At 38.3% G+C, this 24,779-nt stretch overlaps 1 protein-coding gene across 3 annotated transcripts in view; it reads left to right on the top strand.

Moving 5' to 3' along the window:
• Nucleotides 1-24,779, top strand: part of ZFHX4 (zinc finger homeobox 4) — a 175,816-nt gene that overhangs the window by 27,386 nt on the left and 123,651 nt on the right. The window lies entirely within an intron of this gene.

Below are 24,779 nucleotides of genomic sequence, written 5' to 3' on the forward strand. Positions count from 1 at the left end.
TCATTAAATAGTAAACACACTTTTAATATTGTGGGGGAAAAAAACCCCAAGGCAGATGGAATGAACACAGGACAAGTGATGAACATTGTTTGTTACATACCTTGTCTTGACTTTTCCTAAACCCTGATTACTGGTAAACTTATTTTCTGCAGTTTGTTTACTGGATTGGCTTGATTGTCTTGGTTCATGTACAAATGGAACAGATTCATTTCTATGATGAATAACTTGGTAACTTATTAAAAACTTCTTTTGTCTAGAGGATATTAAAATTCAGAAAGTATTGCAAACCATTAGTCATTGTAACAAGCTCTAAATATGATTACAAAATCCATTTTGCAAGTGTTATTTATTGATTTATCCTAGAAATCAGAGATAACTCTACTATCAGAAGTCAACCAGCGATTATAATACCTATGGTGCTTCGAATGCTCTTCTCAAAACTGTAAACAGACAACAAAAAAGAGCAGATCGTGGCTGTCTAGAGCAGGTGCAGGAGTCCATTTGAGTTGGCCTGACACTGTTTGTTTGTGCTGTTACTTGAAGTTCGGATGCTGGATTGATGTACCGAGCGTGAAAACCCGAAGACACGGTGTGAGAATTTGTTAGCGTGGTCCCTGGGATGTCGGTGCTCCCGGGGATCAATAATGAAAGCATTAGATTTTGGTTACACAGTTTGAGGGGAGTACAGGCCCTAACACAAGATGGAAAGCATCTAAGCTGATGGTATTGAAAATATAATATAACGGATTAATTGTCTTACAATTCATAGCTTTTACGGCAACAGTAGACAGCCATTCAATTGTCAACTTTTCTTCTGTTGATACCTGACCTATTAAAACTTTCAGAATACCTAGGAGAAAAAAAAATAAACATTCAGTTTGTATAAATAATAGATCTTGACCCTGGGAGCTATATGGAATATTCATGAACTGTGTTTATATTCACGAAGCTCCTCCAACACTTTAAATTAACATGTTGTGAATAGAAGATATAAATGTACCAATTTTTCTGTTTTATTAATCTCGTGTGAGAGGCTAAAAAAAGGTAGAGTGTTACTGTTTATTTTCTCAGGAAAAGTTATTTAATCTAATTGATGATTATTTATACGTGTATATGTGGGTATTCAGTTTCTCCATCCCTTCCGTGAGTATGGACTGTTTGCATGCTCGCTGTCTGCAGAGCAGTTTGCTTGATGCCAGGGTTACCCTGGAAGTTCCTTTTCAGAGAGAGCTGGCTATTATCTATGAATGTGTAACAACCAAATGAGATAAAACTTACAAAAAGGGCCTAAAAGCAGAGAGAGCCTTAGATCCCAGAACCAAAGGTTTTATGTACTCTTACCTTAAAAATGTTACGTTATACTCCAGTTTACTTTCCCTCAGCTGCTTTATTTGATTATCTCTTAAATACCCAAGTGGCCTTGTGATGTAGTATCTAAAACTGGTCAGCAAACAAAAACACACTTTGAGCAAACTTACCTTGAATTCAATGAAGATTGAAGAGATAGATATTTGAGCTATTGAAATTGTATTGGGCAATTGAACAATAATATTTTGCATGATCCTTCAAGGAGCTTATATTATTTCTGGCAGTAACTAGAAAAATTACTTCAGAGTAGCAGTGAGCTGAGAATCCTGCTTGTGAACTGATTTACAGACACTGTATGAGTCAGATCTAGAGGATTTTCAAGGACAGTAATGAGGATATTAGCAAGCTTGGTCGGCTGGTGTTGGCAAAATAAAATTGCTTCATAAGTAACATTAATTGCTTTTAAATGAGACCCTAACAAATTGGCCTAGGCCTGGGAAAAAAAAAGTGATGGCTTGTAATATGGCTAAAATATTACAACTTGACTTAAAATAGTTTCTGAGTTAATGACTAGACAATAATCTCCTATATAAAATTCATTTTCATTAGGAGTTTAATTTACATCCTTTTGTGTCGTGAATTATTCCGACTTGAAGGGATAGTGACAAGTAGCAGTTAAAAGACAAACACAGAACTGGGAGAAAACAGCCCTTCTCATTGACAATGTATTGATTCAGAATACTACAGATGTGGTGATGTGTCAGGGCAATTTGAATAGACCGCTTTACCTCTCGCATTGTCACCCTGAAGCAGTATGACCTCCAGAAAGTGTGTGTCCTTATTCCAGCTTCAGGAGGTTAAAGGTTAAAGGTTAAGGGTTAGCTTAAAAGCATCATCTGCCTAGCTGCTTAACTTTTAAACTGATCAATTTAATGAAAATCTGTTTTACAGATGTTGTTTTAATGTATTTGGCAGGATTTAGGCAGCTTTAACATTAGATGTAGGCCAGTAAAAATTATTTCTTTATTCGACCAGAACAACACCTTTCCTTTCATGTTGAAGGTAGAAGGCTTGTGGGTAATGGTATTTTGGCAAAGAACCCAGAGGCAGAATGTGTTGATGATCTTTCCATATGGACTGAAAAAAAAAAAAAAAAAAAAACGAATACCTTTATGTCCATGGCTGGCGATGACTGCAAAAACAAACAAAGCTGTATTCGTTTTTTGGCAGTACTGTTCCTCTTAGAATATTTTCAAAAGGAATTTTGTTATTGTCGAGAGAAACTTTCTCACTTCTTCAAGCAAACTTCTCCAAAGCACTCAGCACTATTAAATTTTGATTTTTCCTCCAGAAATTTGAATGACGAAGCAAAACTGGGCTTGGAAATTCAAACAATAAAATGACATTGCAGATCACCCTTAATCTTCACCTTTAATGTAGGAAAGTATATTTCAATTGAGGTTAGTAAATACTGAATGCACAGATGGCTGCAGTCAGGGTTGCCGGGTAGAGTGTGTGTGTGTGTGTGTCTGTTACTGTATAAATAAAATGCTGAAACAGTGTTTCTCAGCTCACCACTTTATTAGATTTGATTACGTTTTTCTAATTTCATGCCTTCACATCCTCTACAAATTTTTGTCAATTGATATTCACATAATGAGTCCTCAATAAATATTTGTAGGATGAATAATGGCCCTAATGCATAAACTGAGAAATGTACTAAAGAAACTTCTTTACTCCCAACCCTCATTTTTAAAACAAATGCATTGCCATTTGGTCTACCCCTTAAGCGATCCCAGTCTTTTTCTGAAAAAGATATGAAATCCACTTAGCATGACACATTCAAACTGAGGAAGAACAAAGATGACTTTGGCAATGGCTCAGATGCACAGTTTACCCCGTTCTTGGCTGAGCATGGCCAAGACTTTTCTGGCCAGCTGACTAGTCGACCACCAAGCCTGTGCAGGGCGTGCAAAGTCACTTGCCACACCTGTGCTTCACCTGCTTTTATAAAATTATATATATTTTTAAGTGAGGTCTCACAGGTTTGCTGATTCAAAGTCAGAAGCTTAATTATACTAGCGTTTTTTTTTTTTTCTTCCTGCATCTGCTAGTTGTGAAGGAGAATAGTCTGTCTGAATTCCATAATGCTGTTTTCGTATTTGGATTTCAAATTGGCTGAGGGCAGTGAATGAATCTCTTGTCTCCATGGTGAGCAAAGGAAGACATGTGGGATTTAGTCCTAGGTAAATTTTAGTGTAACGTTCCCCCAAGGAACATTTTTGGAGTTTTCTCATTATCCGTGTTATGGATGAAAGAATCCGGGTTAAGAACTAAAATCAAGGTGGGGGGGAGGGTCATGGTAGAGGATACAAGAGGCCACATTGGGAAAAGAATGTGGCAAGGAAATAAAAAAAAAATAGAATAATTAGCTTTACCTGCCCTTTCTGCCATTTTTATTTATTTTTTTTACTAGTAGGAAATAATAACCCGATCAGTTTGGAATTAACAGAGAATCACAAGCATTTTCATTTCAATAGGCCTGAGTCCAACTTTGCAATTTAAAATCAAATATACCAGATATGTACCATTTCAATTATTGAACTGTCATTGTCTCTGTGTGATGGCAAAAGAGGTCAGGAGATTGTGTGGTACACATTTGCATAAAAGTCATTGTGCAAAAGGAAATTGGAATATGTGTGTGTATCTAAGAAACCAAAACAGGTTTTTCTTAATCTTATTCTGGTCATTTGTTTAGATGAAGGAAGCTGTTCTCAGAGATAAACAAAAGTTATTCTTTTCTGTTGCTAAACATTAACCTGAATATGGAAATTTTTGCACTTTGTGTATTCGTTTCAGAGTTCTGTTCCTTTCGAGGTTGAAACGCAGTGTGAAATTCAGTTCTGGTTGCAGGATTTATTTTTTAAAAAGTAATCACAATGCAAATTACTCTATTGTATTCTCCTATAAAGAGACAAGGCAGAGGTGGAAAAAACAGTTTCTGTAGTAGAACAATGCGTGCTTGCATAATACTTATAACTAATAAATACACAGATCAAATAGAGATCAGCTGGTTAGCTAACAGCAACTAATAAATCACTGGTGTTTTCAGATCACAATGTAATTGGCCAGCCCTCTCTACCACGTCTACTTCTGTTTTTAAGCTTGACATTTGCTGAAGCACAGCCACGTGTTAGAACACGGCTTAGTCCAGCACAAATATGGGCATTCTTACTGCGTTCACAGGGCAAGAAATATATTATGAGCTGAGAACCCTCTTTGTATTCCACTAGGAAAAAGAAATGACCAAAACTTTCTGTCTATCCCAATGCATGATATATAGGTATTGATAGATACCAATCCTTAGAAGGATTCCTTTAGACCAGACATTAGCAACATACTCCATCCATGTCAGGAGAGATAAAATGATTTTTAGTGTGTGAAATTGTTAACAAACCCAGACAAAATTTAAAGAAAGCAAAGTATGTTACTGGAACCTTCTTCCTGTTTTCTTTTCAGCATGTCTTTTCCTTCCCAGTGCTGCCTGTCCCCACCCATCAGACACATGCTATCACACTCTCCTCTCCTTTGCTGAAATTCTCCCTGATTCCTCCCACCCAGATCTTCTTTTCATGGAAATACTCAATGTTGGTTAGCCATCTGATTCTCCCAAGAGAAGTAGCATTCCTTTAATTAAGGGGAAAGAAACCTTTTCATAAAAGCGGAGTAGTGCATCCAAAGGTGTAAATGACTTCCAAGTCTTTCCCAGGATGCACTTGGTTTCAAAGGAACTGTTTAATGTGGATGAAATTCAGATGTATGAGGGGGGACAGTGGGTACCGCAGGGATGGAGATGTGATGGGGAGCCCACCCGAGGAGATTCCTTCATCTCCCTCCTTCCAAACACACATGCATAGACACCCCACATCACACCCAACCCTCCACCTCAGGGTTGCTCAGAAAAGCAGTAAAAACTCTGGTACCATCATTCATTTCAGGACCATGTCAACTGGTACTTTGGGAGTTATCACTGTTACATATGTTACCGTTTTTGTATAATTTGGGCTCATTCTGTCTCATGTGAGGTGTCGGTCTGGCTTCACCAAAAGTAGGAAATCCCATGTGTGTTGTCTGCCCTGAGGTCACGTAGGTGATGCAGACCAAGGTGTTGACTCGTAATTAACCTGCTCTCCCAGCGTGTTTCTCTGGCGTCCGTGTCACCGTCTCTGTCTGCGAGCATGTTTAAAATCGCTGAGATGCCCACATAGTGCTGCGATGCCACACGGTGGGGCCGCCCGAGTCATGTGTGCAGCAGGCCTCGTGCTGCTGAAAGGGTCTTGGCCCAGGGTGGAGCGGGGAGGAGCAGGCGTGTGCAGGATGACCTCGGTTTTGCTTCCAGAACATCTGGCCTGCCTGAGTTCTCCTGGAAAGGCTTCCTCGAGTTTGCTTATGCTCAGGCTGAGTTCAATTAGACGTGGAGATTTGTTCATTATTCAGATAATTCAAGCCTTCAGAGGCACTTTTTTTCCCCCCTCAAATTATCAGTGTATTTTAGGAGAGCCTACGATGATATGATTTATCCAAAAGAAGAACAGCAGAGGAGTCCCCGCCCCCCAAAACCCATTTGGAAATGTCTTCACAGGCTCCATAGCCTAGGAGGAGTGTGGTGATGTTTGCAGAATACCCTGAATGGCATCCCAAGTTTTACTTCTAATAAGCACAGACACATTCATTGAGCACTTACTTTGTGCCCAGTTTTAAAACTTACTTGTGCCCAGTGTCTCTGTTGGGGGGAGGGTATAGCTCAGTGGTAGAGCACATGCTTAGCGTGCATGAGGTCATAGGTTCAGTCCCCAATATCTCGGTTAAATTAAAAATAATAGACAAGCAAACTTAATTACCACTCTACTCCCTCCAAAACCCACAAAAAACAGAAAAGTCTCTGATAATGGAGGTTGTGTCCCATTAATGTGGGAAGGACACACACCATCTTCTCTAAGGTGATGCTTCCTGTCTCACTCTGTTCTTCCATTGTGGCAGGGACATTAATCAGAATAAGGGCTGAATCCATATACCAGCCCTCAAAAGCTTCCATGCTCTTTTTCAACAATGGTTGGTCAGAAGACTGAGTGTGACTGCTTTCCTGGGTCATCAGTAGATGCAGAACATTTGTGTCCTGGCTGACTCTTGTTGCTCTCCTGCTTTGTAAGACTCTATCTGTCAGCTTCAGACAAGGGCTATGGTGGGAATTTCAGAGCCACATAGAGCTTGGAACATTGATATTGTTCTTTAAACACAAGGATAGCACTGCCGATGTACTGCCTAGACAATGAAGAAGAAAACCACTCACCAAAGAATGCAGAGTGTGTCAGATTACAACCTCAGTCAGTTCCCTCATTGAACCAGGATGCTACTTTAGTCTTAGAGAATCTTTCCAAGTTCAGTCTACAGTACTGTCAATGAGAATTCTGCTTAAATGTAGATTATTGTAATGACCTGTTTGTTACTATCACAGATGATAACAACTATATCTGGCAACAGTTCATTTCACTTGGTTTTATAATATTTTATTAATATTCTAGATTTTTTATCTTTAAGGAGAAAATACTTTTGCAGCTTTGAATATAATAGTTACATATATGAAATATGTGTATATAGATGTGAATTGAGATATTTTATTGATGCAGGTTTTCCTAAAGCCTTTCTTTTATTGGAAATATTAGCAAGTACAGAATACACGTTGCTCTCTCCTTGTTGCTTAAGGAGTAAATGTTAAGGTTATATTTTCTGATTAATCAATTTTTAAGGAGTAGGGTAGAGGAAAGTTAGGGTTGAAGAATTCTTTGTCCTTGGATATCTGCTGATAAAACGCAGGGTTGAGGGTGGAAAGAATGAGTTATTGATAGGTCCAACTGTATTGCTTAATTACAGTTTGGGAGGAAAGCTTTAAAAGTTTTAAAATATTGATTTTCAGTCCATGATTACGTGTCCTGTGTCCAGAAGTATCTTATTTATAGAAAGAGTTGGCAAATGACTATCTGTATATGCTTTATGAGCTATCTGATCAAAATACTCCTTCTTCTGATGCCAGATATTCCATCGTCAGTGAAACCACATTGATAATTGACTTCTCCATTGATCACCTCTTAACATGGCACTACCTTTTTTTTTAAATTGAAGTATAGTCAGTTATAGTGTGTTAATTTCTGGTATATAGCACAATGTCCCAATCATGTGTGTATATATATATATATATATATATATATATATATATATATATACACATGCACACAGACAGACACAGACACATTTGTTTTCATATTCTTTTTCATTAAAGGTTATTACAAGACATTGAGTATAGTTCCCTGTACTATACAGAATAGATTTATTTTTCATCTGTTTTTGTATATAGTAGTTAATATTTATAAATCTTGAACTCACAATTTATCCCTTCCCACCCCTTCCCCTGGTAACCATATGATTGTTTACTATGTCTGCAAGTCTGTTTCTATTTCATAGATGAGTTCTTTAGTGTCTTCTTTTTTCTTTCTTTAGATTCCACATATGAGTGATATGATATGGTATTTTTCTTTTGCTTTCTGACTTACTTCACTTAGAATGACAATCTCCAGCATGTGTTACTGCAAATGGCATTATTTTATTCTTTTTTATGGCTGAATAGTATTCCATTGCATAAATATACCACAACTTCCTTATCCAGTCATCTGTTGTTGGACATTTAGTTTGCTTCCATGTCTTGGCTATTGTATATAGTGCTGCTATGAACATTGGGGTACAGGTATCTTTTCAAATTAGAGGTCCCTCTGGATATATAATGGCACTAATTTTTGAAGCAAGAACATACTGACAACAGTCATAATAAGTTAAATGTTTTATGTGCATTATCTCATTTACTTTTCCCAGTTGTTCTACCTTGTGATCCTCATTTTGACATATGAGGAAACTGAGACTCAGAGCACAACTCCTTGTTCAAGTCTTCACAGATTGTAAGAGCAGAGTTTTCACTTTGGCTTCTTCTCAACCCAAACCCTCGCCTACAGTATGAGGCTTTGCTGAGGAAAACATTTTGTACTTGAGGGTGGGAAGAGCAAGGAATGGGAAAGGAAGAGAAAGGCTGGGAGCTTCAGAGGCAAATATACAATTTTGTCTAGGGCTTAATTATTTTGGAGCCCACTTTGACTCCTTCAAGTTACAAATTCCCTTCAAGAGATTGCAGACGCGATGTATTAAGAGCCGGCCAGTAGGCTTTGCGCGTACGGATGCAGTCAACTGGAAATGATGTACTTACACCTGTTGGGTCGTCTCCAAGCGGGAAGGAGAGGCTCATGGTTAACATTGTTGCCTATTTCCTGTGTCACAACAGAATTCTTTCACTTTAAGGAAACTTCCTTTTACTGGCATCAGTGGGTGTTTGGTTTATTAAATAGAAAGGACTAATAGAATATTTATCACTTCTAGTGCCTGAGCTCTCAGTCCTTGCAAGTTAAGCACCTTTGGAAGCTGCATTAATTCATTCGGGTCACCAGGGTATTTCTGCAGTAATGTACTAAATGGTACCCTGCTGACCTGGAAGAAGGAATATGCCTCCCTAAGCATTTAACTTACTACACAGATCCAAGTAACCATTGGCTGCTCTCTGCTCAGAGCCTGAATCTCCTCTTTTGTTTTCCTGACATCCTTCTAACTATTGGAGGAAGTCCTATTCCTTTGATAATTAACTAGAATTTTGAGAAACAATATTGTTTTGAATTATTATTATTACTATTATTTTTTTTTACTTTGATTTCTTACTTTGATCCATTTTAGTCCCAAGACCCCAGGAATTTTCTTTCCACCGAAGGTTCTAATGGACTCCCTTCCCCTCTCTCCTCGAAATTTTGCTAATGATGCCAAAGAAATGGCCTAAATCTTTTTAGAACTATTTAAATATATTGACTTAACTCAAAGATGCTTGAGGAAATCTTGCCTTCCTGAATCTGGCTGCCAACCCTGCAAAAAAATTCTCAGTCATAGACACTGCCACAGTTGACTGCGTTTGTTAATGAAGTATTCTTTTAATGGAAAGTAAGAATAGTCTTAGTTTTAAAGTGACAGCTCCTAATACCAATCGCTGGAGTGTGTATAGTATGCAGGGACATTTGGAGAATTAATTAATGTGCCATCTCTTTCAAAGACTTTAAATATTTCTAAGTATTTATTTGGCAGGCCTGAAAATAACACTAGCATATGTCCTTAGGGCCTAAAGTCGTTCATTACTCAGTTGTGGGAAATCAGGTAGCACATCTAATTGCCGTCACCTCTGGAAGAGTGTCAGTTCACAAGGTATCTCCTTTAAACCCAACATATGTTCAGTACTTACCATTGAGTCACAGGGTAGGAGACAGCAGACATGATGGGAGGAGGGGCCAGGATTCCCAAACTGACACCAAGTAACACTGCTGTTTTTCTGAAATAAGATTAACATGCTAAGAGGGGAATTATGTAAATGGCAGAATATACTTCTCAGAATTTATTTTATTTGGTGAATTTACATTACACAATACTTTAGAAGGGAGAAGACTCTCTCCTAATTATCATGCAATGCTATCACGACTTTTTAAGCAGAGGCCCCTCCAAGTCTTTTGAGAAATCATTTGGCTAAAAGCAAGTTCTGGTTTATTTTATTTGTTTTGGTTTATTACAGTTTTTATTAGCAAATTAAGTAATTAAAAAAACACATTTGGATGGAAGAATTGTACCAAGTTTTTCCATGATGAGTCTTTCCTGAGAAGATACTCCCCAGGCTCATAACCAAATTCCTTAAAAATAGATCATAGGGGAATTCATAAATGACTTTTTTTAAAGAGAAATACAGTCTTTGGCTCTCTTAATTCCTTAAATATTAGAAAAACTAAGATGGGCTTTATGAAGAATTACTTAGTTTTTAGAGCATTCATTTTTAACACAGCAATAGAATTACCATCTTTAAGTCATAAATGCATAAATCTCTTCCAAATGGCTTAATTTTGTGAACATTTACTTAGATGTATGTTTTGAAATAGACTCTCAGGTAGAATATATACTTATAAGTTCCTGGAGCAGGTACTGATTCATTTCATTCCTTCCTGTACAGCTGTAGTTACCTCTTTAAATATCATGGTTTCATAACTTACTGGAAAACCATTGATACAGAAGTACATTGAGAATTAATTTTTTTAAAGACTGTTAACACTTTTCCAAAAAGCGAGCCATTTAATTCTTTATCAGTGAGTATAGAAGGATGTGGCTATACTCAGGTCTCATATGTTTGGTGATTAAAAAGGCAAAATGCCAGTACTCCCATGATGTTTTCAGTACGTATCCAGGGAGACAACTTACACCTCTTTTGCTTAAACCCTGGGACAAATTGCATGCACGTGTGGTTTGTGTGTGTGTGTGTGTGTGTGTGTGTGTGTGTGTGTGTGTGAGAGAGAGAGAGAGAGAGGAGAACACAGTATAGGCAGACTTACTTTAAAAAATTGATGAAGATTATGAGTTAATCATTAATGCCCACTAATTTTGTTTTAAAGTAGATCGCAGAAATCTCTTCCTGCACATTGTAAGTGTTCTGAGTCCCTGGAGATAATAAACCTTTGATGATGTTGTGCAAGACTCGTCCACAGGCCCTGAAATCAGTTCTGTATGTACACATGACTAATCAAAGGTTCAGGGAACAGGATATGGTTTGGTAAAAGTGATAGGTGCTCCAAAAAGTAAATGGCCTCACTAATTGTGGGAGAACATGTAGCTGCTTTTCCCCTACGAAAAGGCAGGTCCATGTCCCTCCATAGGAGCACATATCTTTTTACAAAGACTTGAGCACTAAGTCTTTTCAAAAGTTACCTTTAAAAGCAGAGGTTTTCCCACATTAATATCTACCTAAATAGTACTCTCTTCTTTTCTTGTCTTCAAAGTCACCACAGATTACAACAAGATGCTTAGGCTCAAAAGTATCCTTGAAATTCAGGGAATTCGGTCATCAGAACAAGTATCTTCTTAAATTGATCAACTGTCAGATGTCTGTAGTGGGAAAATGATGGAATAAGACAGCACTCTCAGTAATTGAGCATGAAATTATATAGGAAAATATGAGTCCAAGTTTCAAGAAATCAGCTCTGAATTAGAAGAGAAAGGAAATAAAGTTGTATGCGACAGAAACTACCATGTGGGGAGTGCGCTGAAGGTCGAGGCCATCGTCTTCTGCTTTGCTACTGCTATTTTTTAATTTGCAATAGATTCATTGAGATATAACTCATATATCATGAAATTCACCTATTTAAAGCATACAATTAAATGTTTTTTAAAGAATAGTCACAGAACTATGCAACCAAAACCACAATTGATTTTAGAACATTTTCAACACTCCAAAAGGAAATCTTGTGCCATTTACTGCAACCCCCGACTCTCCAACCCCAGTCATCCCAGCCTGCCCTGTCTCTGCCCTAGGCAACCACAAGTTGCTTTCTGTCTGTATAGATTTGCCTATTCTGAACATTTCATATAAATGGAATCATGCGCTATGTGGTCCTTTGTGACTGGCTTCTATCACTTAGCATGATGTTTTCAAGATGCATCCATGTTGTAGTATGAATCGGTACTTCATACTTTTCTGTTATGGCATTTTTATGGTTTGCATAAACCACATTTTATTTATCCTCTCATCAGTTGATGGGCATTTGAGTTGTTTCCACTTTTTGCCTCGTATGAATAATGATGCTCTGAATGTTTGCATACAGGTTTTTGAGTGGACATATGTTTTTGTCCCTCTTAGCGATATACCTAGAACTGTACTTCCTGCAGGGGCAATCATTAATTTTTTAAAATTTTATTATTTTTTTTGAAGTGTAGTAGATTTACAATGTTAGTTTCCAGTGTACAGCAAAAGGATTCAGTTATACACATACATACATATGTATATATTTTAGGTTCTTTTCCATTGTATGATATTATAAGAAATTGAGTATCATTCCCTGAGCTATCCAGTAGGTCCTTGTTTCTATCTATTTTATATATAGTAGCGTGCGTCTGTTAATTGCAAACTCCTAATTTATCTCTCCCATGCCCTTTCCTCTTTGGTAACTATAGTTTGTTTTCTATGTCCATGAGTCTGTTTTGGTTTATAAATAAAATTTGTATCATTTTGTTTTGTTTTTTTTAGACTCCACATATAAGTGAGCAACACAAAATTAACAGGTCTCTCAGTACTGCGGTCATTTCCTATTTGTCCCTGATCAGCTCCTTTTCCCATTTCCTTTAAAGAATATTACAAATGTTTATCACTCTCCCAATGCTTGTTATTTATCTTCTGCTCCACAGCCAGTAAGTCCAGCGAGAACATTAATTTTAACATTTATTGAGCACTTACTAGATGGTAGATAATCTTCTGAGTTCTTTAACTATATTAACTCATTTGACTCTAACAGCAAACTTACTAGGTAGGCACTGTTGTTGTACCCATTTTGAAGATGAGGAAACTAAGGGAATGAAAGCATAATTCATTTATCCAAGGTCACATAGCTGGTACCAGTGCCAGCAGAGTCAGGCTTTACAGTCAGATTGACTGGTTCCAGCACCCACTGTCTTCAAGAGGACACTTTGTTGCAGTGAAGATACGTCGAGAAATATGCCGGAAAGGAAGGCCTTGTTTATGGCAGAAGCGAGTAGACAGAAGAGGGTAACTAATAATTGATCTGAGAGAAGGACATTCTCCGAGACGGGAAGACAAGAAGTGATGAAGAGATGGATAGAGATGTAGAGACTGCGGGAGGTGGAAGCGAGGGATGGCAAATTAGAAAAATCACTGATAACAGTACGTAGGTTTTTAGCCCTTTTTAAAGTCATAATGCAAACCATTCTTTGGTTCATATGATGCTCTTAGAAAAATATCTGTGAATGGAATTCTCCATATTTGTAGGAATGAAAAATTGGTATCTGCTGATAACTTAAAATGACTGAAGCGTGTTTTGTTAGACAGATGTTCCAGTGATACACAGAAGGTTGTCTGTCCTCCTTGCCCTTTGCTGGATCCCAGAGCTGAGAGAAGCAGACACAGGGTTTATGAAGCAGTTCCTGTCTTCAAGGAGCTCTCCAGGTTTTAGAAGAAAATACACAATACTTTTGATCTGTGCTTGATTCTCCCTTGTGAACTGTCCCTGTTAACAGCTTTTCTGAGTTCCAGAAGTTTGTAGGATGTCCTTAGTACTCTATATAACACATTTGAACAATGCTGACTCCTTTGTGTCATCGAGAAAGTTAATATTTAGATTTCCTGTCTGGGGGAAAAATTAGAATCCCCCCTCGCAGAACTTTGGTAAAGTGGTTGTTTTCACACAAGTAAAGGTGTTGTCCCATTGTTGAAAAATAATGCACACAACAGTATAATTTTAATATTCTTTCCCTTTTTCCTCCCCACCTATGTCATCTTTGTGAGCGTGTTTTTTTATGTTTTCAGAGTGGTAGAGATATGGATAAAGTGAAAATTACTTGCTGCTTTTTTTTTTTTGTTAACTAGAAGGATATTTTTCTTTTGGTAGATATAAAAACATAAATACACCTGTTTCTAATAGCTACTCTAATTAATGACTGGTAAAACAGTCCTGATATTCCATCTGTAGCTATTTTGGACATCACCCTATTTTATTCAAACAATTATAAATGACCTTGATGTTTTCAGTTTCCAGGGACTTCCTCATCGTCATAAAGCCTATTAACAGGGGTAGGGCGAGGTCAGAGGTTTCTACTGTCAGAACATCCTGTTGAGTAATTTCTTCTTTCTGTTTTGCTATGAAAAAATGTTTCTAAGGCAAAATTATGCAAGAAAACATGGTAAATTCCCATATTATCTCAGACCGAAAGATTCTCTGGAGCTGTTTTCTTGAGTCTGAAACACAGTGAGACTGAAAGATGGGATGACCATTTTGGCCCTTATGTCCATGAACATCAGTGATTTTAATAACCATTCACATGGCGGGCATTGCTTTGGTTACCCTCTGCTATTAGTATCTAGCAGGTGGAGTGTGGTGGGAGGGTGTGGGGTGATGTCTCAGGGAAAGGCAGGGGAGATACCCACATCCGCCTCCCCGTAGCCCTCTGTAACTCAAGGAAAGTTTAAAAGAAGAGCTAGGCATTCACTGTCTTGAGGTGTCCAACTGACTTTCTCACTCTTTATGTGGTTTTTGGCAAGCATCTCTGTGCCTTAGTTAATACATTAGTAAATGGAGAAGAAAACACTCCGCTGAGTTCTGTAGATCTTAATTAAGGTACAAAAATAGCCTTGAAGACATATTCTGAGACGAAAGCTCTTATATGTGGAAAATACTGCTCATGTCTTGTCAGCTCATCTCCTCCACTGGAGTTGGTTTTCGTACTGGGAGATAACTTCTGCTTTTCTTATTAGTGCTAAGACACTCTCCTTTTCCATTTCTGTAAGTGCCCTCGGTTACACTGTTCTGTCTAGGACTTGTCATTCCTGAAAAGCCATTCCTAACTTCCCCTCTCCAATCGGCCTTCAGCTGAAATTTGCTTTGAAGAGAAATGTAGCTATACTCATCAGCTTGAAAATGGGTAAATTTAGCTCATAGAAAATAACTATTTGTGTCTCCTTTTATGTGCTTTACATTCACTATCCATTCTTCCTTAGAAGTTTGCCCGCGAAAAGGAACTGTGTGTTACTCTTTTAAATACCAGTTTTCAAGCCTGCCAAGTGTGAATTTGCAAATGTTTGGTAGCAAGGGGAGCTCACATAGCTGAAAAGTGAACGTTTAAAGCTTCTGTGTCTGGCATTAATTTTGCTCCTGCCTTTTGGCTGGTACCACAGTTTTTTCATCTGTAAAATGGGTTCTGAGTTACCGTGATGATTAGAGTTAGCATTAACTCAACGGCCTTTGAGATCTGGTCTAAGCATCATCATGTCTGTCATCCTCAGAGCTCACTTTATCCTGAGTCTTAGCAAGTTTCTTGTCTTAAATTGCTGATGTCGTTACCCATTTATATCAGGTTTCAGGTTTTCCACTGTTTTGTTTAATCTGCAAGTGTATGTTTATGTATTTTTCTTGTAAACAGGAAGCAGGGTAATAAATCACATACAGAGAAATAACTGAACTATGCCTCTGAATCTCCTGTGCTTTTCTTACTTATTTGACTGATCATCTCATTAATTCATTTGTTGAGAGCCCACTCTGTCTGGCCCTGTGTTGGGGGGAATAAGGAAATGGCATCAAACAAGGCAGACTCAGGTCTCACTCTGGTGGCACTGACAGTTTAGTGGGGGAGACAAGCACTAAACACATGATCACACAGTAGGCAAAGAAATAGCTATCTACCACCGTGAACAGATAGTATTAAGTAGTTGTTTTCGATTCGGAACGTTTACTTGTGTCACTAGTACGTAGGTATTTGTGTAAGTCAAACTCTTCCTGTAATCTTGGAAGAAAGGGAAGAATTTGAGTAAGACCCTGGATCGAGGTATTTAGAAAATTAGACGGGGCTGAACTGAACTGACTTCACTAAATATTGACTGTCACGTAGAAGAAGGCATTTATTTACCACTGAGTGTTGGGCAGAGTGAAAGCACTTTCAAGCTTTTTGGAGTCATGAGACTTTTCTGTGAAAAGGCATTCTAGAAATGGCTGTGGATCCAGTTGACAGATTTGTACAGCAGGTGTAGTATGGAAGGTTAGTTGGCCTTAAGCTGACCATTAGACTCCCCGTTGGAACTTTAAAAACATACTGATTCCAAGGCCACCACATCTAGGGGTGCATCCAGGAATCTCTTTATTTAAATGCATGATCATCAGTTAGATTTGAGCATCACTAGTGGGTTCTGAATGTCACCATCAATCTGAAGACTCCTGAGAAGATAAGGACTATGGCACATGTGCTGAGCTCAGCTCTGTTAGCATCTGTCCTTCCCACATTCAGAACAGAGAAACTGTGCCTTCTGTTGTCCCCTCTGCTCTGCCCCATTCCTAGACTAAGACTTTGCTAGAGTCTGTGGATACTGAGTACTCTGTCCAAGGAAGTCCTGGAAAGCATGGCCCTCTGTCTCGCTCCTTGTTTTGCTTCTAAGAACCTGACTTGATATACCCCCCACCCCCCCAAAAAAAATTCTATCTCGGTAGGAAAAATGGCAAACTTATAAAGAAAACTTTTCTGTACAAAACAGCTGTTCTTTTGTTGAAGGTCTGGCACTTGAGTGAACTGTCAGGCCAAGAAAGCACTTTCTGAGTCCAGATGTTGGTTAAAAAATAAATAAATAAATAAATAACACTCAGGCCCCTGGATTGAATTTTGTAGGAATATCTTTGCCGGTGAATTTTTGGAATCACGCTTTGTCTCATCAGAGATGCAGAAATCCACCCTCCCTGTACATAAAGATATCCCCTGGCAGCAGATCGAGTGTGTTTTCTGAGCAGGAATCTGACAGGTCTCGGGAGAGCCAGCTTCCCTAGGCCTGCTGGGTTGTACACTCGTTTGTAGCTCACTGAAATGATGCTGTGATTTTTCATTTTCTTGCTATTCTAGGAAGGCAGATTCTCAGGTTTGTTTTTTGAGTTTTACTTCATATCAGCGTAGTCTCTCTCTCTTTCTTGCCATAGATATGGGTATCAATGTATGTGTGCGTCAGGTGTGTAAGGGGATGAGTGTGTGTGTGTGTGTGTGTGTGTGTGTGTGTAGGTATGTATGTCTATCCCTTTATCTTGTTTATGAAAGAAGTGTGTTTTGTATGTTCTATAATTTGATAATTTTCTTTTAAAGACATGTACTTTTCTTTTCTCCCAAAGCATCTAATATGTACAAATGTACTGGCAGCTACAATGACAACCAGTGCTAAAAAGAAGCCAAAAAATATGGTGCCCAATTTCATGACCAACAGACTGTATATTGTCAGAACACGCAACTCTGGAAAAGTTATTATAGTTAACCACTTGCAAGTTACAGACTGGATCTTTGTTTCAGAAAGAAGTACATTTTCTATAGATCACTTTCAGATAATTAATCAGTTCTGTGCTGACCCCTGAGCTACTGTAAAATGCCAATGCCAAACTGTGTCTGAGTCCCACTGGCGGTATTAGGCCAGGGTCCCACAAAGGAGCAACGCAAAACAATCTGCTTTTGCACAGACTGAAAGAACAGACTAATAAAATCACTGAGTTATTTGCTGAAAAAAATCAAACCAGTTATTTCAAGATTTTGCTAATGATTTGATTGGCTTGATCAGTTACTTGAGTCCAGTTGGTGCATGCAGGTCAGTGCAGAATAGAAGTTTCCCATCCTGCCTGGGGTGAGCCTGGGCATTTGGTTATTTAAGGATAATGTTCCGTAATCACGTGTGAGTGTACTATAAACCTTTTGAGGTTTGCGCTCAAGTAAAAGACATAGTCCAGTGTTGTATGTTTGTGTGACCTAGAGCATTTTGCTCTACAATAGCAGACATTATCATCTTCCTTTGCCAGTAGAAATACAAGGACTTGTTATAGTCATCGTCTTTCAATACCAGTTAGCAGTGTCACAAATTAAAGCATTAGTGGATTTGTGTTGCTTGAGGAAGCAACTGATGTAAAAGACCAGAGATCGAGGAAGTAAGGTAGTTGACTGTGTCATGGTTCTACATGGGGTCTACATATGATATGCATGTATGCTACATATCATGGGGTCTCCACGCCAGTGGTGTGACACCTCTGAACATACCTTCACAGGCAGCTCAAATGAATAGTTCATTAGGCGAAAGATGTATCTTGGTGGGGAGGGTATAGCTCAGTGGTAGAGTGTATGCTTAGCATGCACAAGGTCCTGGGTTCATTCTCCCATACCTCCACTAAATTTATAGATATATAAAACATTAAGATACATTATTCCAGATACATCCCCAAAGGAAAAAAAATGATGACTAGCAGACAACAAAAATCAAGAGAAGATATCCTTTTTTTCATAGAAGAGGAAATACATTTGTAGTGCAAACCAAATAGCCTTCCCAGGATTTGAAGAAGTGCATTTTCTACAATTGCATTGTTTTGAATCTCTACTTAAATAAAAACTTAATGATGATTTTCAAAAGATATTTTTACAGGAAATATTGATACTTCTGTGACAAAGATTTTGGCCAAATCATTAATGTTGATATTATCATTGAAGGACACATAACTCTCTTTTCAGGAGGCCTGTATCCTGGGAATATGGAAATGCTTATGTATATTATGGAAGGACTATTAGATTAAATTTCTTCTTTAATTTTAGTAGTAGTTTGAAAGAGTAATGCATTTATTCCTGTAGCACATTTTGTATTTGCTTAGGCATGTCAATGATTTTTCATATTTCTCCCTTTTAGCCTAGATTATGGATATATTCTGAGAGAAAGTTACAAGGAATAACAATTACAGAGAATGAGAACCCACGGTTAAAATTATATGCGCATTGAACTGCAATGAGGGTATTAAAAGTATTTCATCCCATTTGTAAAATATCTTCCATGACTCTGAAAGGGCAGTATTTTTCTAATTACATCTGCTTTAGCCTGCAAATGGATTACCTTATAAGAACTCTTTATAAAGCGAAGAGTCCAAAAATAATTGAAAGTGTGAGGACAGATAAGATGGGCATATAAAGGCCTGGAGCAAACTTCTCTCAACAGCATTCACAGAACAGGAAAAAAAAAAGTTTATCTTAACTCCTGCTCAGGTCCAGGTGAACACCTGAAGCATTAGCATCTTGATGCCTCTTATTGACAGGGAGTGCCTACTGCATAATTTCTAGCTCAATTCTCCAATGTCTGGAAGATTGCATTTTGACTCTCTCCAATATTAATAACCAGATTTGATCTGCGGTCTGTCCAAGGTCAGGCACACTGGCCAGGTCAGCCTGTTTGTCTGTGTGCAGGAACTGTGACATCTACTCAGAGTGACAGGTGGGGGATGGGAGTGGGGAGACCAGGATGTTAGCCTTCAGACCACCAAAAGGAGCCTCTTCCTGCTGGGAACAAAGAGCCCCACAGGCTGTGGCTGCCTCCTCCTCTTCCCACCCACCCCCTCGCTCATAATATTTTCACAAGTGATGCACTGTTGAAGGAATGCATTTCAGAAGAGGTAAATGATTAAAATCAGCTCAGTAAAAATAATATCTATTTGCATTATTGTTCTGAACTTTTATTCAGACTTGACAGTGTTTTATGTGGATTGGCTTTGCATGGCTTTTCCTATTTTAGGTAAGGGATTCAGCTATGCTAGAGTGTGTGGCATCGTTATTCCTAAAACATCCCTGGATTTTGCAAGTAAACTGGTACAGAAGCTCTAGAGTATGGGGTAAGACATATTTTAGAAACCAGATAAGCAATTTTTGAAGTTCCAGAATTTGTAGTAATTCTACTATGAAACATATCAAATAAACTCTTCTGGAAAAAAAAAATCTTGCCTCTTTCTGGGTAGAAATTCCTAAGAAGCCATTTGGTTCCTAATTGATTTTCTACGTCAGTTGTTCATTGAATAGATAAGTCGTGCCTGTGGTATTTGATTACAGAGCAAGGCACCCATTTAACCTTCTGTTCTTTCCTGGCCAGGATTTCAAATACAATGCAACGTTCCTCCCTGAGGCTCAGCAGGATTAGACAGCTAGCGGTAATCCCTGGTACGCTGTAATAGACCTGATAGAACTTCACCTCACTTGTTTAGGATTATGCTCCTGCATTCAGCTCACCCAGCAGCATTAACCCTTTGGGGACGTGGGCTGGGATATACTTTAACAGTGAAAGCAGTAAATAAGCAGAAACCTATTCATGTATTCCAAGCAGTTACACCTTACCTCTTGACCAAAGCAGAACAATTATTTTAAAGGTAGACCAGATGTGTGCTCTAAAGGGATTTGCCAAAGTTTTGCACTTTAAATGTATGTCTTGAGATTTATATGACTTTATCTTTCTTAAATATAATTATGTTTCAAGAAACTTCATGAAAAGTTCTGGTTTGTGTAATAGCTTCCCCACCATGGTCATGGTTAAATCGTCTCATGGAGAAGGTGAAGGATAAATGGCTTCAAATAAAGTAGACCCTTGATATTCTAGGTTAACTGGAACCAAAGCAAGAAGGAAAACCCCCAAACCTCATTTTAGCCAGTGGTTTCCAACCTCTTTCTTTTCCTTTCATTAGAGCAAATTCCATAGGTTGGAGTTTAATTTTCTCTCGTCCCCCTCTGGGAGATATGAAAATGAGCTAAGAAATGGCCAAGAGGCAGGAAATCAGTGGGTGAATGAGAACTAGTAAAAGGTAGAGTTAACCCACAAATTGGAAAGCCAGCCCCACGTTAATCAAGAGATGAAAGGAGGAGCGTACACTCTTCTGGTGCGGGTGGCAGGACTAGCCTTTATCAGGGTTCTTAAATAATTTACATGGAAATCTGCTCACAACACCATGAGGGCCGTCAAAATGAGGACCTCGCAAAGTGACAGGTTCAAAGTGGCTGATTAGTGACAACGAACGCAGTCTGGGAGACAGCCCCCCCCAAGTCGTTATGAAAGTGATTACCCGGACTCATCTATGTCTTTTTGTGTTGACTCTTTAAAAATTCATACTCACAACTAGTTCTATTAATTATTGAAATAAGTGATTCTGGTTTGGATGATTAGAACATTTTCCACCATGTTCATAGGTTTTACAAGTATGCAAAGTTTTATTTGAGAGACTTAACCTCCAGATAATGTTGTGGTGATGACTGTGACCTCATTGGCTAGGGTAATATTTCAAGGTCAGAGATAATTTAATACTACAGCATTGGTACAACCCCCTCCTTTCCTGAAGTCCTTTTGTCAGTAGGGTGTGATTAGAGAAAGCATGCTTTTATTTAAAAATTCTTAATAGGGCAAATACAATCACAATCAGAGGACAACTATGAAGAATTTTTGGAAGCATTTTCTGTTCTTTACCACATTCTCCCGCCCTACAGATTTACTGCAATTGTAAAGATAGTCCGTGTCATGATTACAAGGAGAGAAATATGGTGCATACCTTGCACTTTGAAGCTTAGCTTTTTTGTAAGAACTTAAATAAATCCAGGGAGTCGATGGATGAGATTAAGGCTGAAGCAGTGGTCCGGCTGTAATAATATTTTGTTTTTGTTTGGTAGAGAGTGAAGAGATTCTGTGAAGCTGGGAATTGTGACTTGAAATGATTCTGGCAAATCTTTAATTCACTACCCTGCCTTTTAGTTACTTTTTGTACAAAATGTCTAATTTTCACAGTTTTAAAGAGCAAAGATGATTTCTTTGGTTCAGTTTTGGTGACATATTATTCCAATTAATTGGGAAAGTGCTCCCATGGGATGCATGATTTGAGGATGGGGCCTCTTAGATGCGGTCTCTTACTGTGGTCCTGGACTTGCCCTTTTCTCCTGACATGATTTTACATATGCTGTTGCTAAGGTTCCAGTTCTTTGTTGTATGTTATAAAATTCTATTGCATCAGCATGAACAAAACAGAAATATTATAGACGTGAACCTTTCACCCCAAAAGACATATAACAGATTGAAAAGCTCCAGACCAGGGTAGCAAGAATGCTTGCAGCCAGCATGGATGGGTTTACGGATGACTAAAAGCTGGTATTAATAAATCTCAAAAGGAGAAGAATAGGAGCAGAATTTACTGAAGTCTATGAAATAATGAAGAGACATGGCTGGACCATGTGCATCTTGGTGCTGTGTGTCAGAAGGAACTGGAAATCCTTCCGTGTAACTGGGAGAAAATGCATTTTGAAGTGACAAAGGAGAACTTGGTGTTTGTTTTTCTATTTGCTAATAAAAAGTAATTTACCTCGGGAATAATTGAGTTAGAAGATTATGGAAAAACTAATTCATCTTGGAATCGTGAGGACAAAGGAGACCTTGAGGAGACTCCTCCCTGGAAGACAGGCAATATTAAAACCATCTCCCAAGGACGTCCATCTGTATTATTTTTAAAGAGAAGGAACTGGTTTAGTTGTGGTCAATGGAATGCTTTGTGACCACATGAACAAAGAGATAATAACTGAAGAGTTTAAAACTCTGAAGCAAATGCATTGATTCTGCAAACTCTGTTCACATAATATGCTGTTGCAAAAATTCTTAAGTTTTTTAAAAAGAGTTTTGTTTCAACAGTATACTTTTAAAGCCACTTTTTAAGATACCTTGGGATGTGCAAACTTGGCACACTCCCTTGACTTGGGAGTGGTAGGAGTTATGCACAAACAACTACTATAATTTGTGTCACCACAAAATAGCTAAAATTCTATGAACCAAGAAGTGTTTTATGTTCAGTCCTCCTGGTAGCCCAGCAAGGCACATGGAGTTACCACTACAGCCGTACGGATGAGGAAATGAGACCTAGCAAGGTCAGGTGTCCTACTCAGGGTCATACAGATTGAGGAGCCGGGGTATGAACCCAGGCTTGTGTGCCTGTCGGCTGTGCTCTTAATCCTTGTTCTTTACTGCTAAGCTTCTCTGAAGGCTGGCATTATCCACTGGGTCCACGGATACCTCGGGCATCCATCCATAGGTGAGCTTTCAAAAGGTGTGGAGGGTGAATCTTCTGGGTGTATAAAAAATATATATTTTCCCCTTGAGAAGTGTTTCCATACCTCTTTTAAGAGTCTCAGACCCTATACATTTAAGAGCAAGCATCCTAGAAAGTGGACACAGAGAGCTACAAAGTAGTAAGACATTCTACAAGTAGATTATGGCGACCGGGATGAAACAGGAAGAGGACAGGGTTTGGATGAAGTCTTACAGGACTGGAATAGGTGGTCGTCAAGCTTGGAGGTGGGCAGAAGGGGAAGAAGCCCATGGCTGAGACAGGAAAGAGCTGATTGTTTCCTCTCCAAGTTACACCGAGTGGGTAGAATTGTAGACATTTACCTTCTCAGCAACAGGAGACTGATCGAGACATTAGTAAAAGTACGTGCCCAGGGGATCCGTGGGTTGAGTCAATATGGGAGTTGCCCTAACTTCTCTCCCATTCAGTCTGATCTGTAGATGTCAGCAGACATTTCATTTCAAATATCACTGAAAGAACACTGAGTTTCCAAAGTCAGTAAGTCTGTTGTTTTATATTTTTAGTCTCAGTAATGTAGAACAATGCTCTCTTAATACGCAGTAAAATTCTATTTCTGAATCAAAAGAATGAATGCTGGTCACACAGGAGTGACTAGTTTTAGTTTTAGCTAGCATCCTTCAAATGGAACATGAGAATCAATTTTTACCAAATGTGATCATCGTAGGTACCACATTTAATTATGATCACTTTTTTTTTGTTAAGGAGTAAAATATATGGTAATCGTTCCTAATACATTCTCAGGTGCTGTTTTTTCCATAAAAGAATATTTTGTTGACTTGAATTCCTTTATCCAAGTATTATTATGTATGTCATCAGTATAAATGGGTAAATGCAGGCATTTTCTGGTAAAGTAACTTTTTTCAAAACTATTTTCCTCTTTAGAAGGGCAGTCTGCTTCATGGGATATTTAAGTGTATCTATGTTTAAGGAGTATTAATTATTAAATTATTAAAATTAATAATATTTTGTAAGTTTAAAATGGTATTAAAACTAATGAAATAGCTACATTATCAATGTCATGTATATTTTGAGTGAAAACAAACAATTCTTCTCTAAAATTAATATTCCTTCTGAGTTATTGCAAAGCCAAAGCTGTAAGTAACCTCTCTGTTGGCTTTAGCTATACAGTAAAACCAAAGAAATGAAATACAATGATAATGCCTTAGTTTATTTCCATGATCAAAATGCAAAAGAAAGCCTAGGCAAATATGAAAAACAATGCTTTTAAAACATGACTTGCTTTCAGAAAATGCCACTGCAGAAATAAGGAGGGGCTTTCAGAAATGCGATTTTGCCTCAGTATCCCTTCGGGGAAGTCCCCAGTCATTTGTTTCAGAGGCTGCATTTCTAATAATGGTACTGTCGTTTTCTTCATTCTTGCCTTTCAGAACAAAGTAGGGGGGGAGTGATTAAAATAATCTTCCAAGCAGACACCATTACATTGAGTGGACCCTGGCACGCAAGCCGCTTTTCTAAAGCAGCACGTTTCAGTTCCCACTGCAGATGAGAGTTAAAAATCCACTCAAAGCAGGGAGTATTTAGACAGAGGTTCATCCAGCCTGTGGAGAGGCCTGGAATCATATATCCTCCTCTGTGTCTAGCTCATGAAATCATCTAATACAATTGCCTTTTGTTTTTTAATTGCAGAAAGGAATCTGGATTTCCAGCAACTGTCAGGGGAAAGACAAAATAGCATTGGACAAAGGTTTAAATGAAAATGAAAGTGAAACAGTGTTAGGACCAGCAGGAAGAGATAGAGGTCTAGTCCATTTTCCTAATGGGGAGTAGTAAGCTAGCCTGGCTGTACCAGTCTTTTTTTTTTTTCCTGTTTGGTCATCTCAGTGGAGACACGAAGGGCTGAGC

The sequence above is a fragment of the Camelus dromedarius genome, chromosome 30 (assembly GCF_036321535.1).
Source record: "Camelus dromedarius isolate mCamDro1 chromosome 30, mCamDro1.pat, whole genome shotgun sequence".
Classification (NCBI taxonomy): domain Eukaryota; kingdom Metazoa; phylum Chordata; class Mammalia; order Artiodactyla; family Camelidae; genus Camelus; species Camelus dromedarius.